Below are 19983 nucleotides of genomic sequence, written 5' to 3' on the forward strand. Positions count from 1 at the left end.
GTATGGAAACCGGTGATATTGTGAAGATATAATAATAACTTTAAAAGAGTGAGGGTTTGTTTATATATAATAATTAGCTTTCAGGACAGAAATTGGGAGGTTCTAGTCCTACCATAGGTATGAAACCACCTAAATAACTTACGAGAATCAATGTCTCTCAGTTCTAGGAAGACAGAGTGGCAAACCACATCTGTCTGTCTGTCTCTGAATTCAGTGAGATGAATCTTTTTGTCTTCTGCATGGAGGCTTGCCAAAATTAGCTTGTCACACGACACTGATTCAATATTCTCCTTAAAGATGCAGGGCATTTCAGAAGCACATACGACCAGAACTTTCTTCTGTCCCTTATTGATGCAATGCTCCTGGCAAACAGCTTTCTTCAGGTAAAATCTTAAAACCATTTGCTTCATCTGACCCAGGTCTTTTATCCACTCCTCTCTTTAGCTATTCAAGCCTTGAACTTCTTCTAGTCAATGTAGTACACCAGGTGATTTTCCTACTCTGAAAACTGCCAGTTTCTGTCTATTGATTGATCTGTCAACAACAGACACTTTGAATCCCTTAAACTCCCCCCCCCCCAAACATAAACGCCTCCTTCTCTTAACAACTGCAATGAGTGGAATTTTAGCTGGATAATGTGCTGCAGAAAGCAATGCCTCCTTTTTTATCTTTTTAAACTTATTGCTTACTGCCTTGACTTAACCTCTTTATCTTAATCCCACCATAGTTTGTGTCTTTCTAACCTAATCTTTTTTTTTTTCACTCACACTTTCAGCCTAAACTTCTGTTCCTCTCTTTAATGATATGTGTGCTTTTACTTGTGGGCTTACAATTTCACAGCTTTTTAACCTTTTCCTGGAGTTACCATATATCTGAAAAAGCAAAGAAGGACACAGACAATTGGAAAGGAGGACAAATGGAAGGAAAAGAACACATAGTCTCTTGGCATCCATGGCAAAAATTACAGAGAAAAATTGCAAAAAAACCAACAACTCCAAACAAAAACATTAGGCCTACATGTGTATGAAATTATTTTTTTCAGCATCAGAAAGACTGGTTTATCAATCTCAGGGATGTGCCAGAGCTGGGAGATAAAGGCCTTCATCAGGTAACTGATTAAGATTTTGTCAATTTGGGCAGTAGATATTGAATTAATTAATTGTACTAATCATCTAATTAAAGTCATAGAGAAGACCTTGCTAATTTCCAAATATAAAAGCTGCTGGAGAAGTTGGGCAATATTTGATTTTAAGGCTATCCCTGCTGAGCAGAGATCGTGAGATTAAAAAAAAATACATGTCCTAGTTTGCGGGACAACTGGTAACTCTATCTTTCTAAGACTCATCCAGATTTTTTTCCCCTCCTGCTTAGTGTTTGGGACAGATTCCCTTCTAGCATCTTTATTTCTATTTACCTTAGCAGGTCTGAGAATCCTACTTCTTGCACCCTGCAAGTTTAAATATTTAACTTAACATTTTTAAACCTTTTCTGGCTTACACCAATTACAGTGCAACTGCTGCATTACAGAAATAGTATGTACAATTTGCCTTCAACTTGAGAACCATGCAAATGAGAAATGTGGCTACTATATTTTTTATCAGTTCATCTAAACCTTATTAATACATTTGATTCCTTCTTTTCTCTCCTTGGATAGTGAAAAAACTTCCTGGAAAAAGGGCTGTAACCACCACCCATAAAGATACTGGCCCATTCCATTGTTGGTATAGATGAAAGCTGATCGATTGCATATGTAGCCAAAAGACTACTACAATCTTGGAATTTAAAACTGTGATTTGAGAATATTTGGAAGCATACATTGCAGAAAGATATGTTAATATGAGGGTAATATATAGAAACAGTATTTGACTTAATATACTTTGGTATTCAATCAATTTTAATTTTTGCAATAAACTCTGATTTAGTCAACTATGGCTTAGTTATACGTGAACCAATCAATCAATATTTAATTATGCAATGGAGACAGTACTGACTTGAGGAATGTTATTTTGGAATAAAAGTTATTTGTCAAATTGTGTACAAGTGGAGGAATTTGATGTCTTACCATATTTTCCATCACAGTATTCACAATTAATGTCTACAGGAGAACTAATCTGGTTCTATTTTAGTGGACTGCAATGGTTATACTGATCATATATACCAAGGATCCCCAATTCCTGGTCTGCAGCCCAGTGCCGGGCTGCAGCCCATTGGGAATCAGGCCACATAAGTGATGCCCAAGCACACAACGCTACATTTGCACAAGTGAGTCACCTGCACATGAAATTATCACCTCTACCTCCTGCTACCACTGCCAGTCCCCAGATCCAGAAAGGCTGGGGACTGGTAATCTATATGCAAAAATCTTCTAGATGGGAGACCATCCTTCAAGCCCATTTTAGTCTACATCTTAATTTCAAGGTTCATAAACTTAAATAGACAAACTGCTTGTCTATCAGCACCTAATGACAAAACAAATCTGTAATTAGTGTCACATACTACCTCTTGGATGCAATAATTTCCTTGAGTTGTCATATTAGTCACAGTTTGACTTTCTCAATTTTATTCATTTGTCAGAATAATAAATCCAATTCTCTTATTAAACTTCCTATATTACTTCTTCATTGCTTTAAAAACAATTCAGACATGACTCCCCCCTATTTTGCTGTCTGCAGCTTGAAATCAGCTTCCCATCAGCACTTGCTCCTGCAGTTGTTTATGAAACCATGAGAAGAACTTCTGTTTGGGAGACAACTTGGCAAGACAAGCTTAAGCAGACAAACCAGGCAAGCCATCTCAAAGGGAAAAAAAAAAAACTATTTGGAGTGGGTGGGATGTTGGAGGAGGAGAAGCAACACTTCCCCACTTTTTACTTTATTTCTGTTTCCTTTTCTCATCCCATGGCAATATTTTACATGAATTGTATATTTATTCTTATTTCCTGATTGGAAGCATCTATTGTTAGCATAGCTTGTCTGCATTGCCAAAAAGAAAAAAGGAGGCTACATTTTTCCATAAAGATACTTTATATATAGACAGGCAAACTTAGAAATGATCGTTATTATTTAAATATAAGTATAATATCAAGTGAGGAAAATTGGTCTGCTACTGATCTTTTAGTTGACAACTTCAGGTTCTTTGCCTCACTACTGTCTTTTTAGGATTTAAATCAGATTTGAAACAGAGAGCCTTGTAGACAGAAGATATCCTCAGTTGGAGGGCATGGCCACACTAACCACTCTTCAGCCATTATTTATATGGCTTTTTATTGTATGCAATATTTATTTATATGGCTTTTTATTGTGTATATATGTATGCAAAATTCAGAGAGAAAGACATAATGAAAGCCAGATGGATAATCCTGAGCCAGGCATTTTCTCTCAGCCCAACCAACCTCCCAGGGCTGTTGTTGCAGGAAAGTAGGAGAGTGAAGGTGAGTTATTTATAAAACTAATAAATGCAGGATACAAATAAAATAAAATAAAAAATGCCTTGCAACTAAACTAGACTGTGTAACTTGACTGATTGATATTCATCAAATAATGAATTTTTTTTAAAAAAGGCAATGAACAATTGGCACTGAAAGATAATCTAATTTTTAAAAACTGGGTATAAATAAAAATTTTCAAATCCCTTATTGCCAAAGATCTGTCTTGCTACAACAAACCGAGTGAATTACTCCCATTAGTAGACATTTCATTGGTTTCATAATATAATTTTTTTTTAAAAAAGAAGAAGAAATAACAGGACAGTTCTGCTTGCCAAGATAAGAATGGTGCTCAGCACATGGGCATATTCTAGATAAGGGAAGGGCTCAACATATGATTACAAACAGCCAGGCTAAATGAATGTGCATATTTCTATGGCTGCTCCTCTTCAACAGGCCACAGCATCACTCATAGCACCTCTTTTGACCTTCTGCCTTGGGAAGCAAGGCCTCCTTCCTATACTATGGCTATATTTTATTATACTGCCAAAACAGATTTATGATAGTTTAAAGCAGGGGTCCCCAACGCTCAATCCATGGATTTTTTTTGTGTGATGTGGCACTTGTAACAGAAAATAATAACAGTGGTCCTTGTTCAAAATCAGAAGCAATTCTTTCCTCCAACACTTAGAAAATGTGTTTTCTCCTTCAACTTCTTGTCTTGATTTATATTCTTTTCTGCAGAAAGCATAATTTCTCGGAGGGCAATGCTGTACTACAAGTTCACCTTTAACATGTTAAATTTCTTCTACCATTCTGGGCTCAGTGCCACATTGAACTTTTTTACATTAAAAAAACTGCAAATCCATTTATTTTACTGAGTGTATAGGGCATTAATTTACATCTTACACATCTTGAAGCTGCATATGGCCTCACAAGATTAACGGGTTCTCATATATTTCATGATTAGGACATTTTGGGGCATTAAATAGATGTCTTAAAGATGCCAATGTTTGCATAATACATTAGATGTGATTCTTTAAATGGTAAACCAAACAGACCAGAGTTGACCATTAGAGGGTATTTCATGCTAATAATTGGAGTGACTCTTTAAGAATTCATGAAAACTTTGGAAGTGTAAGATATTGTAAATTATCCCAATCTTGATAGTTGGTATGTTACAGTGTCCTTCTTTGTCACAAACTTTCTACTACAGTTTGTAGTATTGTTTTTGGCTGATGAGAAAAGACTTCTTTCTCTCTAAGGATAATTCATGAGCAAAATGCACCAGCCAATTAGGACACTGCTAATTGCCCAAACAGCCAACAATAACATTAGAAGGCAGAATATGACTGTAATACTAGAAGCTCAATAATACGCAATTCTAAAGTTGGAACTTTTGAAAAAAAAAAAGCTGCTTTAGCTTTCCCCCTTTGCTCACAGTGCAAAGACAAACCCAGCCTCTCCTGTGAGTGTTTGCAAAGGAGCATTCTGGTATGTTGTAGCTTAGGAGCCGTTTTTGACTCTCTTTTTTTTTTAACAGTGTGAAGCCAGCCCCAGTTCGATCCAGCACCCAAGCCAGGCATGCCTCATCAGCAGTGGGAGCAAGAAGTTGGTGAAAGTGAGCTGGAGTGGCACAGCACAAGGTAGTAGAGGTCTTGGACTGCAGAGTCACAAGGGTGACTGGGCCTGGGCTGGGCAGCTGCAGCTCTTGGGGCATGGCAAGCAACTCGAAAGACTGGATGCAGAGCAGCCAAAAAGCCAGGAATGACAGAGTAGTGGAGATAGGTGGACAGGACGAGGGAGATAGAGATAGTCCAATACCTTACTGAAGCTTATGGCTGGGAGTGACCAAGCTGGAAATAACTTGGATTGATGCAAGTCCTCAGCTAACTTCCGGTAAAATTTGCTTAACAACAGCAAAGGAATTACCAGGATTCCAATTGTTAAATAATGTGCATTTACAGCTGCATTATTTAGCAACTGTAATTCCAGTCCAAATTGTGGTCCTAAGTCTAGGATAACTTGTACTACCAAAAACACTGCTCAAGGTATAACTTGAGATTATGTATCATTATGTGGAAAAACTGGTGGGTTTGAGACACCATTCTTCTTGCCTAGAAATTCTCACTGAATGCTAGACGGTGGCAGCATTTTGCTGTCACGTATTATTTTCAACTACTATAATTGTTGTAGGTGCAGTGTAAAGACTCTGTATATGTGTGGGGGGAGGAATGGCGAGATGATTCACTTGAGCCCAGAGCATCAATGATAAAATGTGCATCATTATAATCATATGTTGTGACATTGTCTGCAAATACAGAGAAGAGCTGGAGATTGCATTGAAACATCATGATGCAAATTTTGTCATATTGGTATCATTGTGGCTAGCAATGCAGATGCTTCTGACCAAAAGACTGGGATTCAAGGTGAAACCTGAAGGGGTGTAGATTCTTGTTTTCATTTTCAGCATCGTAAAATTGACTAAAAGTTTTACAAAAGGATTAAAATAAGGTTTGTTGATAAGACTACATATGAAAGTTACAAGAGATCTCCAAACCCAGTATGTGGGAATAGGATTAAGCAAGAATTCCTGTGAATGAGAAAGTTGCAGGGCTTCATCATCACAAACAATTAAATCAACATTCTGTGATTTCAGTTGCAACTGAACCACAAATAATTGGTTTGCCTAAGGAGGATTGATATCACAGGATATTAACAGGAATACAGCGATGGACAGCATTAAATCTAAATTTGCTCTGTGCCAGAGTGTGGTAGGACTTGAGATCCTTATTTATTTTCATCACATTTTTGTCATAAGTTGTTTGTGGGAAACTTTGCTAATGGCAGCAGCCACAGAAATTGTAAGGCAATATTGTTCCTTTGAAAATTGGTTCATTGAATTTGAAACTATTTGTTTTAATTGTCCTTTCAATATATTGTTTCAATATGCTTTATGTTAGCATTCACATAATGCTAGTCTGAAAGCTAGATAACTTCTTCTGTAAAATAGAATTTGTTTGGGAAACATATAATTGGACATTGGCAAAAGCACCCATATCTCACGAGATAATAAAATCTTCCACGATATTGGCATTTTTGACAAGATCTTGTGAAATTTTGGAAAGTTTCTTTTAGGGAAAATTTCCTTCTGGGTTAAACAGAGGGTAATTCTATAACGAAACTGTTGTGTCCTGAGCCTGCAAAAGCTCAGGACATAACATTCCAAAAGCTGCCCGGGACCAGACTGAGAGGCGCCAGCCTTGCGCGCATGCACAAGGCGTGAAAGCGCTCCGCTAATTGTTGCCATTGTGTCCGGGGCTCTAGGCAGATAAAGAGAGGCCTGCGTGCTGCTGCTCGTTGTTGTGGTTTTGCTGTTAAACGAATAAAGAGCTATTAACTGCACAATGAGTCTTCATCATTCGCCCACGATCAAAGGACTTAGCAGAAACCATTTTAGTTTTTAGTGCCTGGAAATTGTACAGAGCCATAAAAAAAACCCACATTCTCTGGCAAGAAACAAATGACCCAGATAACAATCTGATCACAGTTTGCATTTTAAAGTGCACACACATTTTGCATTGTTTGCATTTTTAAAACATACAGACCCATATAACTATATATCTAGGATACAGTGCTGTTTTCTCTTTTTCCTGCACAAGTTTTCTATCCAGTTGTAGCATTCAGCTTTGGATCTATCTCATTGCAGTTATCTTACTGGTAAACCTTATACCAGTATAGGCTTTTGCTTAATTGTTAAAAACATTTTGCAGAACAAGTATGCTTTATTGTGACTTGCACTTTGTTTAGCTTCTCACTCCAAGAATTCTCATCGAATTGAATAACTTTTGGGGTTTCTTTTATTCAAAGGTTTTCTGCAAAAAAGCTTATAAAAGTATACAAAGAAAGGAAGCTGAATGAAGTCATCCCATTTTATTCTAGTTATAACCCTAGTTATTCCATGGAATGAAAGCTGAAAAAGTGATTCTCACTGGGCACCAGTGTGGATTTCTGGAAAAGTTCCCCCTTCCTTTTTAAAATGTGCATTCACTGAAGCTTAATTTAGAAATACAATGAATCATTCTTTTTATACTTAGCAACTTCCAGATTAAACTGAATCCCCCCAATGTTTCATGGGATTAACAGTTATTATACAGATAAATAACTTCAGGAAGAAGTAGATAAGTCAGGGGCAAGGCTGCTGCCTATTATCAGTGCAGTATTTGACACTGCAATGACTGACTGGGGAAAAGGCAATAAAATCATTTCTTTGTCCTGACCTTGCCTGCTTATGAATATTTGAATACACATGATTTTGCATCTGGCATAACAGTATAAATGTAAACTGATAAGAGGATTCTGCTGCAACCCTCCCCCCCCCTTGCTTCAGGTTATTTATGAAGTAATGGGAAGAAGGTAATGTTGAACCTAATTGTGGTCGAATCTGGGGATAAGAAAAGAGAAGATGGTCTTCCCTGGATGGTTCTCTCTTCTTTTCTTGTAAAAAATACTTTTTGTATATATTTACATATGGTATAAAGCTTTTCTTTCCTATATTTATTCCCAACAATCAATAATCATCATCCAATGTGGCTTTCTTGGTTCGATGTTTCTTATTTGTGAAGAAAAACAAATAGCAGGAAGCATTTGGCATTGATAATGGACATACAAGGCGTTTTTTCATGTAGAGGGGAATAATAGAATAAAGGAATTAGAAGGGACCTTGGAAGTCTTCTAGTCCAACCCATGACTCAAACAGGAGACCCTATACCATTTCAGACAAATGGTGTCCAATCTCTTCTTTAAAAATCTCCAGTGTTGGAGCATCCACAACTTCTGGAGGCAAGCCTTTTCACTGATTAATTGTTCTAACTGTCAGGAAATTTCTCCTAAATTCTAGTTGGTTCTCTCCTTGATTGGTTTCCATCCATTGCTTCTTGTCCTGTCTTCAGGTGCTTTGGAGAATATCTTGACTCCTTCTTCTTTGTGACAGCCCCTTAGATTTTGGAACACTGCTATCTTGTCATCCCTAATTTTTATTTTTTTTAAAGTAGACATACCCAATTCCTGCAACTGTTCTTCATATATTTTAGCCTCCAGTCCCCTAATCATCTTTGTTGATGTTCTCTAAAAGAGCATAAATTATTATAAACTGAAACTAAAAATTATCTTCAATCAGTATTCTCCCTTTTGTTTCTTGGAGACATGAATTTTCCTAGACATTTGCTCTCATCTGAGTTCTGATATTTATTATTTTAAAACTGCGAAGCCAGCATTTGCTGTAACTGGAAGGGCCATCTAAATTTTGTTGTTTTCTGAAAATGTTTTGTATTCAAGCACTATATCAAGGCATTTGGAAATGCTTTGGAATACTGCCTTGGAAAGAGCTAACTATAAAACAAACCAGAAGACCAGGTATATCTAAGGTGTTCACTTCTTGAAATATAACAGGAAATGGAATTTTCTTATCAACATGCTTTTTTCTGTCAACATGCTTCTCCACTGAGTTGCTTTGTGAGTGAAATGGCGGTCTCCAAATTTTATAATAAATAAATATTCATGTGTTTTAATTAAACAAAATGTGGATTAGCATGAATCCAACAAACTCCTTTCTACTCTTGCTGACAACTTTATTTGTTTTAAGATGGAAGAATGAACAAAAATGTCTGCTATTCTGAACTTAATCCTTAATCCAAGAAGAAGAAATTTGTTGAACCAGTGAAGGTGATTGGAAACTGAGAGAAAATGATGTTATCCCTGAATTCATGATATCAAGAGAAGAAACAACAGAGGATTCAGACTTGTGCATTGGAGTTCACAACAGCTGATTTTGGTGAACTGAGACAGAAGAATGATCAGAACCATTGGCTTGGAATCTAGAAAAAGTGCAAGAAAGATCAGAGATTCTGTAAAACATAACAATGAAGACACAATCACAAGCAGTCCCTACTACGAAAAAATGGAGTCATATAAAAACGAGTCATATCCTATGTGAATATAGACAGAGATTTCTAAATGATAAAAATATAAGGATTATTTATAGGGAATAATGAGGAGCATATAACCAAAGATGGTTACAAGTCATTTGCCACAATCTGTAGAGATTGTGCTAGAAAGGCTAAACTGCAGAAAAAGAAGTGCCTAAAAGAACAAGTTTTTCAGAATTGTCAGAAACGAAAAGAAAGGCAGAAAAGCCTAGTGTCAGAATCCAATTATATTTCATCTTTAATTATCAAACATAGAAACTCCCAATTCTGCCTTCTCTGGATTCTGCCATAAGAGGGAGAAAAGGGGGAGAGCAAAGGGGCTTTATGGCCCTCACTTCCTTCAGCACACTTCAAAGGACTGAATGTGTGTTTATTGTGGCCTCTAAGCTTTAACATATCAAAGAAGAGTAATTGCCTTTCATGTAGTTATCTGAAGTCTCCATCCAGACGGAAGAAGAAAGGGGATGGAATTGTGATACTTGAAACTATCACTGGAAGGGGGGTTGATTGGGTGGGACTACTGGGGAACCCCTTAAAACCTTGAATGGGAGAGCTTGAACCCCAAGTCCTGTCTAGCATGCCTGCAACCATTTTCTCTTAATAAAGGATTCCTGTTGGAAGAATTATTCCAAGAGTTCTGTCTTCTTAAGATGCAAAGTGGGGTGGGTCCTTACATTAGACAGGACTTGCAAAATTAATCCACCTGGAAGGAAGACCCTTGCCGGGGGATTTTGCAAAAAATTTACCATGTCAGACAATGGAGCAAAGAGAGGGGGAAAACTCCCTGGAAAGAGAGCCGCTGACCCAGTTGGAACCTTGCCAGATGTTGGGATCCGAGAGGCCAGATTCCTCAGGAGAAGAAGTGGTGGAGACACAGGACCACAAGCCTCGCTGGTCGATGGGCGTTGGAAAGAAAAGTGAGTGGGGAAAGGAATCAAGAAAGGTGACCCTGAGACGGGGGACCAAGCAACCAGAATGGAAGCAGGAGATGGAGAAATCCCTGCACGCAAGTGAAGAGGGAGAAAGCTGGGCACCGTACTCAGACTGGATCCTAGAGAAAGCTATTGACCTGATGAAGAGAACTCTCAGCTCCCTAGGAGAGGAGAATACTGAACCCTACGGCTGCCCCAGTTCCTGGAGCCGCAAAGGGAGAGACACCGAGGGGGACGTGGAACCTGCAACCCCAGGGACATCTACTGATCCAGGAGCTCCCACCCCCTACCGGACCACAGATGGCAATCTGGACGGAAGGCACTACCACCCACAACAGAGGCACCGATCCATTCCAAGACGTCCACCGTTGGAAGTGAAATTCAAAGGGGAGCCAACACGCTTGGGGTTTTTCCTAACCCAAGTCCTCAGCTACATGGAGGAATATGGGCAGGACATTCCCAGCGACAAAGCCCGCATCCGGATCGTGCAATCTGCCCTGGATGGACCAGCTGCAGATTGGGTAGTGAACTTGCATGACTCCAATGCCCCAGAACTCAGTAACTTCAACCGTTTCATGTCCTCTTTGAGAAGACGATTTGAAGACCCCCTGGCTGATCGCAAAGCCCGTGAAAGAATAACAACGATGAGGCAGGGCAAACGCCCAGTGGCTGAGTATACACAAGAATTCCGGGCCATTGCCAGCAAACTGAATTGGCCAGAAGACACTCCTTGGCCATTTCAAAGACGGACTAAACTATGATCTATATGATGCTTGCCTGCCCCGAGGGGACCCACATCGACTTGAGGAATGGTACGTCTTGGCAGAGGAAGCAGAGATCGACATATTGAAGAGGCACCGCCGAGGAAAACAATGGAGCCGCCCCCCGCCTGAGCTGACACACCAACCGGTGAAATCATCGGATACAGCCAAGAAGAAAATGGGGTGTTTCAAGTGCGGAAGAGAAGGGCATCGAGCTGTAGAATGCCGCTCAAAGGCCCCCCAGCACAACCCAGACAGATCCCCAATAACAAAAACCCGGAAAGTATTCGGCTAAGCCAAAGAAACGGCCATGAGAATGATGGAAATTGCAGAACCCCCCACTTCTGCTCACCAAGGAGAAAGAACTCCAGCCTACACCACAGGGCCGGTGGATGCCTCAGATGACAGCTCGGAGGGCGAACCCGTGGTAAGTGGATGCATCACACCCATCTTCAAAACAGTGACTATATTAATCCCCCCCATGCCCGAAGCTGTGAAGGTGAAAGCCTTAATAGACTCTGGCTGTACCCGCCGCCTCATTAGCCCAACACTAGTGGGGAATCTGGGCATCCCATCCAGGAGACTGGAACAACCAATCTCATTTGGCCAGCTAGATGGATCCATAGCAGGGGGGGTGACAGCTACCCTAGCCACTTTGCCAATACATCTCTCCCTGGGCAACCATGAAGAGGACTTAACGTTTGTGGTGACCCCAGGTATGGAATGCCCAAGGATTCTAGGGATGGAATGGTTGAAAAAATGGAACCCCTGGGTAAATTGGAGGACGACAGAAATCAAATTCCCGAAGGGGGACCCTATGGACTTAAAACCCCAAGGGAGGCTACCAGAATCAAGAATAGAAAAAGCATCCATAGGAGAGAAAAAAAGATTAACAGAAATACCAGAGGAATATAGGGACCTTGCTGAAGTCTTCAGTGAGGAGAGGGCGAATGAGCTGCCCCCCCACCGACCCACAGACTGTACCATTGAATTCAAGCCTGGGGCAAAACTCCCGAAGCCCAGATTATACTCCATGAGCCCAAAGGAGAAGGAGGAAATGGAAAGATTTATAAAAAAAAACCTGGAGAGAGGTTTCATTGAACCAGCTAAGCCTAAAGTGGCTGCCCCGGTCCTTTTTAGAGAGAAGAAGGATGGATCTTTACGTTATGCTGTGATTATAGGGCCCTTGAAACAATCAGTGAAAGCAACCGATACTCCGCTGGCCCCTCATGAAAGACATGCTGTTCAACTATCGAAAGGGAACTTTTCTAAACTGACTTAAAGGAAGCTTCTATCGAGTAAGGATCAGGAAGTAAGGAAGGACGAATGGAAGACTGCATTTAACTGCCCCATGGGGTGCTAGCAATTCAAAGTCTTGCCATTTGGATTACAAGGGGGCCCTGCAGTCTTTATGCAATTAATCAATGACGTTCTAAGGGAGCACCTGTTTAAGGGGGTCCTTGTTTACTTGGACGACATTCTTATCTTTACCGACACAAAAGAAGAACACGTCAAACTTGTCAGAGCGGTTTTAAAGAAGCTGCGAGCCGCTCACCTATATGCCAAACTCTCAAAATGCGAATTCCACCAGGAAAGGATAGACTACCTAGGTTATCGCATATCCCCCCAGGGCATTGAAATGGACCCAGAGAAGGTCAAAGCAGTATTAGATTGGGCACCACCCCGCACAAGAACGCAACTACAAAGTTTCCTGGGCTTGCCAAATTTTTACGCCCATTCATCCCTCATTGCACAGATAGCCTTGCCCCTCACTAACTTACTAAAAAATGAAGGGAACATCCTCAGTAAACCTAGCCAGCCACTAAAATGGACAATGGAGTGCCAAGCAGCGTTTGAGAGACTAAAGAGACTTTTTTCTGCCGAACCAGTACTAAGGCACCCCGACATGGACAAACCCTTCATAATACAGGCAGATGCAAGTGATGTGGCAGTGGGGGCTGTGCTATTACAAGAAAATGATGATGCAGTATTGCAACCCTGTGCATATACATCTAAGAAACTCACGGAAACAGAACAGCGCTGGCCCGTAGGGGAGAAGGAGGCTTATGGGATACGTTGGGCATTACTCACGTGGCGACATTTCCTGGAAGGCAACAAAATCCCCTTCCAGGTGTGGACTGATCACAAAAATTTAGAAGCCCTGAAAACTTCCAGGAAACTCAATCCCAAACAAGTCCGCTGGTCCCAGCATTTTCACCAATTCCAATTTAAGCTCAAACATTACCAGGAAGAAAGAACTTCCTGGCAGATGCACTATCTCGCATGCCCCAATATAACAGCGCACGAACCACAGACTCTAGACCAATAATGGCAGAGTCACAACTGGCAGCGCCAGTAACCACAAGAACCCAAGCCAAAATAAAAACCACAACTGGACACCAAACTGGGATTTTGAATTCAGAAAAAGATTTGAAACAGATTATTGTTCTCAGAAAAACAAACATGTGTGCACAATGAGAGACGATTGCCTTGGTAGGGGAAAAGTTATATATACCAACACCTCAAAGACTAACTTTCATGCAACTTTGCCAGGACACAAAATCAGCAGGGCATTTTGGATTTGTAAAAACTTTACACTTAATTAAACGGCAATTTTGGTGGCCATCAATAAAAAAGGACATAGAAAGTTATGTTGCCAGCTGCCCAACCTGTGCATCAGCAAAGAGGTTGCAAGGGAAATCTCCAGGGCTGTTACAACCAGTGGCAAGTCCCTCAGACCCCTGGAGGGAAATAGCCATGGATTTTATAGTGGAATTGCCTGAAAGCAATGGGAATACTGTTATCTGGACAGTCACGGACCTATTTTCCAAACAGGTGCACTTTATCCCTTGCCCAAAAATTCCCACTGCAAAGGCCTTAGCAAAACTTTTCATCCAGCACATTTACAGATTGCACGGGGCACCCCAACGCATCATCTCTGCTAGGGGAGTGCAATTTATGTCTGCATTTTGGAAGGAATTTTTATCCCTCTTAGGGACCACTCAGGGACTGACATCTAGCCATCACCCTCAGACAGATGGACAAGCGGAACGCTGCCAGTCGGTACTTGAGCAATCTTTGAGATGTTTTTTAAATTTCCAACAGAGTGATTGGACGGACTTACTTCCTTTTGCAGAAGTTGCCTACAATAATGCAGTCCACTCCAGCACAGGCTACACTACTTTTCAAATAGCCAACGGCCAAAGTTTCAACCCTATGCCAGAGTTAACCCCAAAAGAACCAACGATCCCTTCACTGAAAGAATGGATGGAAAACCTACAAAACACCTGGCCAATAGTCAGAAAATCACTAGATGAAGCTAGGCGGGCATACAAAGCAAAAGCCGATAAAAAAAGGGTTGAGCCTACACCATTCATTATAGGAGAAATGGTGTACTTATCTACAAAATACCTAAAGTCCCTACAGCCCTGTAAAAAACTTGGACCAAAATATATAGGACATTTTCCAATTAAAAGGATCATAAATCCAGTAACAGTAGAATTAGAATTACCCAAAAACCTCAGGCAAATACACCCAATTTTTCATTGCAGCTTGCTGAAAAGAGAGCATCAGTCACCTCTACGGCCAAAAATACCCCCCCCACCACCTCCAATCATGGTGGAGGGGGAACAACACTTCGAAATAAAAGAGATCCTGGACTCTAGGAGATATCATGGAACAACTCAGTACCTAGTTGCCTGGAAACACCTCCCTGCCTCACAAAATGAGTGGGTCCATAAACGTCACGTCAGAGCCCCGAAGCTATTGAAGAAGTTTCACACAGGGTATCCTAACAAGCCTAACTAAATTTTATACTTGTGTTTTCTTTCGGTGGAATCCTCTTATTGTTAAAGGGGCCGGATGTCAGATCCAATGAGATTTCATCTTAATTATCAACATAGAAACTCCCCAATTCTGCCTTCTCTGGTTCTGCCATAGCGGGAGAAAGGGGAAGGCAAAGGGGCTTATGGCCCCTCACTTCCTTCAGCACACTTCAAAGGACGTGAAATTGTGTTTATTGGACCTCTAAGCTTGTTAACATATCAAAGAGAGAGTAATTGACCTTTCATGTTAGTTATCTGAAGTCTCCATCCAGACGGAAGAAGAAGGGGATGGAATTGTGGAATACTTGAAACACTAGCACTGGAAGGGGGGTTGATTGGGTGGTACTACTGGGGAACCCCTTAAAACCTTGAATGGGAGAGCTTGAACCCCAAGTCCTGTCTAGCATGCCTGCAACCATTTTCTCTTAATAAAGGATTCCTGTTGGAAGAGCTATTCCAAGAGTTCTGTCTTCTTAAGATGCAAAGTGGGGTGGGTCCTTACAGCAGCCTTGGAATGTATTACCTGTGATAGATTATACACAGACATCATAGTATACAGTATTGTGCATTCAGTTAAGAACTCCAGCATAAAAAAAGTAAGCACCATTCCTGCACCAATCTATGAACAATGAACTTCTGTGGTGGGATAAAGACTGGAAGATCTAAGAATGGGGTACTAATAGGTTGGCTATTTACCAAAATCCATTTTATATCCTTTGAAAAAGTCAACTGCAAAAGAGAGATAAATGTGGCATTCTCCTACAATGTTTAGACTCTATATCTTGGGACAACTGTGTTCTTACTGGATCTCTCATATACTATCAAAATGAAACTGAGGAAGAGACTGTATGCTCTCATTTTGGGGATGTTAGACTTCTGGATATAGGATGGGGGTTAAGAAAATGTGACACACCTCTTGGCAATATGTGGCTCTGATGCATTTTTGGCCTTTCCCTTCAGATTCCAAATACTCTATGATATGGGATCAAACTCGCTGCGTCACATGACGTGTCACGACGTATCACAACTTTTTTTGCATTGCTGAAGCTGGGATGGGTGTGGCCTCCATATGATGCAAACAGCCCATGGGCCAGCAGTTTGACACCCCTGCTCTATGGCAACCATTTTGGTTTCATAAACTACTATCTGTATTTGGATAGCATCAGGAACAGAAAAACCTAACCGAGCAACCCTCATCGCAGACTTTGCTTATCTGGGGTATTATGTATTATTAATACTGGATGAAGTAAAGTTCTTACCAAAGGTAAATTTAGATATAAAAAGACCCTAAACCACAGGAATCAATAGAAGCTCTATTTGTTGAACACTGACATGCCATAAAGCTGTGTGAATACCTCTTTTTCTCTTTCTTTTCCCCCTCCCCCCCAAAAAAGTTAATAAATGAATTAATAAATGTGGGTATCATGAGATTACCATCTCATCAGTATGGAGAAAGGAGTATAAGCCTGTTCCTTGATTTTGGATTAGTGCAATTTCTACTTTCTGAGCTTTGCTTTATCACATTTACTTATAATTCCATCTGGGGTTTTTTTATCTTGATATCTTGGGGCTGGTATACTTGTGTTTTGACAGCTGATAGATAGATGGATGAGAGAGAGAACACCTATAGGAACACATGGTTGCTACCCTCATTTACTGTCTACAAGATTGTTACTTTTTAAAAGAGTTAACATATGAAGGCAAATTATTTTATAAAGAAAGTGAGAAAGAAAATGGATATTACTAGAATGCTGGAGTTTTTAACCATATAAACAGAAGAAGCCCAATAGATGCCTAGAGGGAAAAATGATAAGAACAGCAAAGGAAGAAGGTCAATTTGAAGAATGGAACATATTGCCTTGTTTTGACAGGAGTCAAACAGATTGTGTCCAAGGATGTAGCTTTAATTAAAATCATTTTGCACATCTAGGATGTGGATGCTGGGCAAGAGATCTGGATAGAGAGCAGAGGTGAGAATATTGATGGATAACTAAATTCACAGTTACTGGGTGATAACAATAATTTATTCAAGGCTTAGTAAATAAAGGCAGATGAGCGTATTGGAGTGTATTATAGATCAAAACAGAGTCTTGGAAAGAAAGCTTACCTGTTTAGTTTTGCTTTGAACATGTAGAAGAGATATCAAAATTCAGTCCAAAGTTTATACAGAGCCAAACCAAGTTTGTTAACTAGTCCAAAGATCAGACTTCCAGAAGTTTGTTTGCTTTTGGTTTTTTTTTTTTTTTTTACACAAGTAGGGTGTCATGGTTCTGACAGATGAAACTCTTCAAAGAACTTCAAGGCATTGTTTACTTTAAAGAATCTTTATTCAAGTAGCAACACATCTGCACGTACATAGTCCAAGCCAAAATCTGACTTCCTCTCCCCTGAGCACATAGTATCAAAGCACAATTCCCTCATCTAACTAACAGTCATAAATCACATTCTCCAATTAGTTTGAAATGCTGGCTTCCCCACCAGTTCTTCAACCCACCATGTCTTATCATCTCTTATTACAAAAACCTTGGTTCCCACCCTTATACAGTATTGTTATATCTAACTAAACTCCCAAGCACATTCCTCCTCCTCCCCCCAGTATCATCTAATTCTAACTCTAAGAGTAAACGGCTGCATCTCCATATGTTGTAAAAGCAAGAACATTCGATGTTAGCAGTGTTAACAATAATGATGATGATGATGATGATGATGATAGTAATAATAATAATAATAATAATATCCAGTCTGAACATCTGGCTGACTGTGCAATGATCCATAATAATAATGTTGGAAGGGACCTTGGAAGTCATCGAGTCCAACCTATAAAAAAGGGACAACATGTTAGAGGAAATCAGAGAGATGTTTCTAACAGAAACATTTTAAGTTATGCTGCAGCTAGCTATCTGAAAGTTTCTCCCTGCTTGGAATAGAGCCTTTTTGAGCATTTTTTCTTTGTGCTCCTGTCTGCTCACTGAGTCTCAGGGCTTGAGAGCAATATGTCACCCTCTAACTGTTCCAGTTGTTCTGCTGATGTCTCAGGTGACTCCTAGCTAAGTGTCTTCTAAGGCTGAAATTCCATTGGTTCATCTGGAACAGCTTCTTCAAAGTCAAAGTCTGAGACATCATATTTCATCCCCAATCCCTTAGAAAAAAAAAACTATTCTTGCTGGTTGGGGAACTGATGTATGGGATTTTATGAGCAGTGATAGCTATTGCCAGAAAAGGTATACACATCTCTCTAAAGCGTATAAAAACATTGTGTGTGTTTCTAGCTCTGGGAGAAAGTGATCCATATTTTCACATTCCTTCACCTACATGTCATAAAACTATGGCTTCCCTTTGCTTGTCAAACAACACTGATGAATTAGTAGATCTGGGATTACCTGGAGCTGCTGTAGATTGGCAAATTATCTGATGCTGACTTGTACATTTCTTTGTAGCAATACCCATCCATTTCTCTGTGTAATAACAGTATCAGCAAATTTTAGACTAGCTGAAACTCTTGTTTACTACAGTTGTTCCCAGCTTTACTCTCTTGCTTGCATTTGACAATGAATGACTTTAAAAAAAAACGGGGGGGGGGTAGCAAGTAGATCTGAATTAACTCCAAGAAGCTAAGGTATATTTTATTATTCAAACACTTAACAAAGAATAAATGTTGTCATAAAAGCTATTCTATTCTTTGACTGAAAGTAAGTTCAGTACATGCTCAACAGCTTATTATGACACATAAATTTCACAAAATATTCAGAATGAAAGGGTAGTATTCAATCTCTTTATAAATATTCAATCTGCTTTATAAATATAAAACTTCACTATTAGTTGCAATGTAACACATTGATTTATAACACATGAATGAGTCACATGAACGTTAAGATAAAGGAAAGAGTTTAAAAATGCTGACTTATACAAAACCAAGATAGCATATTAGGACATAAAGTATATTCAAATTGTTCCTGAAAATTGATGGGGAAACAGAATTGATACTAAATTATATGATAAAGTGAATGCAAAACTTCAAAACACAAAATTATCACAGTGCAACAATTGGATGACTTATGGAAAAAAATCTATAAAATTTATTCTAAGTTATGACTTAAGGGAGAATTCATATAAAATGTTTTAGAAATGGTATATAACTCCATCAATAATGACCAAGACAGACAAATTGTGAAACAATAAATGTTGGGAATGTCATAACAAACAGGAACACTTTTTCAGAGATGGTGGATGCATACACATGCACACACACACACACACACACACTTATTCAAAAATTTAATCTAAAGTATAAATATATAGGCTTTGGTCAGCAGTTGGGGAAATCAGAGAAGGATGGGAAGAATGTATTACTAAAAAAAATTCCCATAACATTTTAATTTATGTATGCTTAGTAGTTGTTTCTTTTTTATGTTGTTCATCAATTACTATTAATTTAGACCTTTCCTTGCCCCCTGTTTTATAAGTCATTATTCTAAAAATAAAAGCTTTAAAAAAAAAAAGACAGAAAGTAATGGCAAAGGCAGTGAAAAATAATCTCATCTAACTTATTAGGAGATTACATACATTGGGGAAAAAAAACCCTTAAATTTCATTTTTTTCCAAATGTCTTCCTTCCTTGTATTCTGTTGCTTTCCTTATCCATTTTACTTTTCTATTTCAAGCCTTTATAACCACATATGCTGTGAAATGGCAGAGCTGTATTAAAAAAAATTCTCGCCTCCATTTAAAGAAATATAATATAAAACAGCAATTAAATCATTATAAAAAGTATTTAATCCAGTTGAGAAAATTGATCTCTACAGGAAAAAAAAGAAATAAAAAAATCTGTTGATGGAAAAACAGAATGAAAGTTAACAGACATATTTTCTTATAAAGCAACTTCTATCAAGCCCTTTACCAACATTACTTGATGAAAAGCAAAATAGAAAGCAAGATTTTTTTAATTAATCATCTGCCATCCAGTCAGTATTGATTCTTAGTGATAGCCCGGACAGATTCTATCCAGGACAATCTGTCCCCAATCTGATTCTTTGAGTCTTCCAATACCGCACCTAC

General features: G+C 39.3%; 1 long non-coding RNA gene across 1 annotated transcript; it reads left to right on the plus strand.

Annotated features, from left to right (window-relative positions):
- The first annotated feature begins 3321 nt into the window (after positions 1–3321).
- LOC120304941 lies at positions 3322–8155 on the plus strand. The gene is made up of 3 exons (XR_005555879.1): positions 3322–3430; positions 4968–5070; positions 6084–8155. It is a non-coding gene; the product is annotated as an uncharacterized LOC120304941 (long non-coding RNA).
- The last annotated feature ends 11828 nt before the right edge of the window (positions 8156–19983 follow it).

This window comes from Crotalus tigris, unplaced genomic scaffold (assembly GCF_016545835.1).
Source record: "Crotalus tigris isolate CLP2741 ecotype Arizona unplaced genomic scaffold, ASM1654583v1 scf7180000017666.27876245, whole genome shotgun sequence".
Classification (NCBI taxonomy): Eukaryota; Metazoa; Chordata; class Lepidosauria; order Squamata; family Viperidae; genus Crotalus; species Crotalus tigris.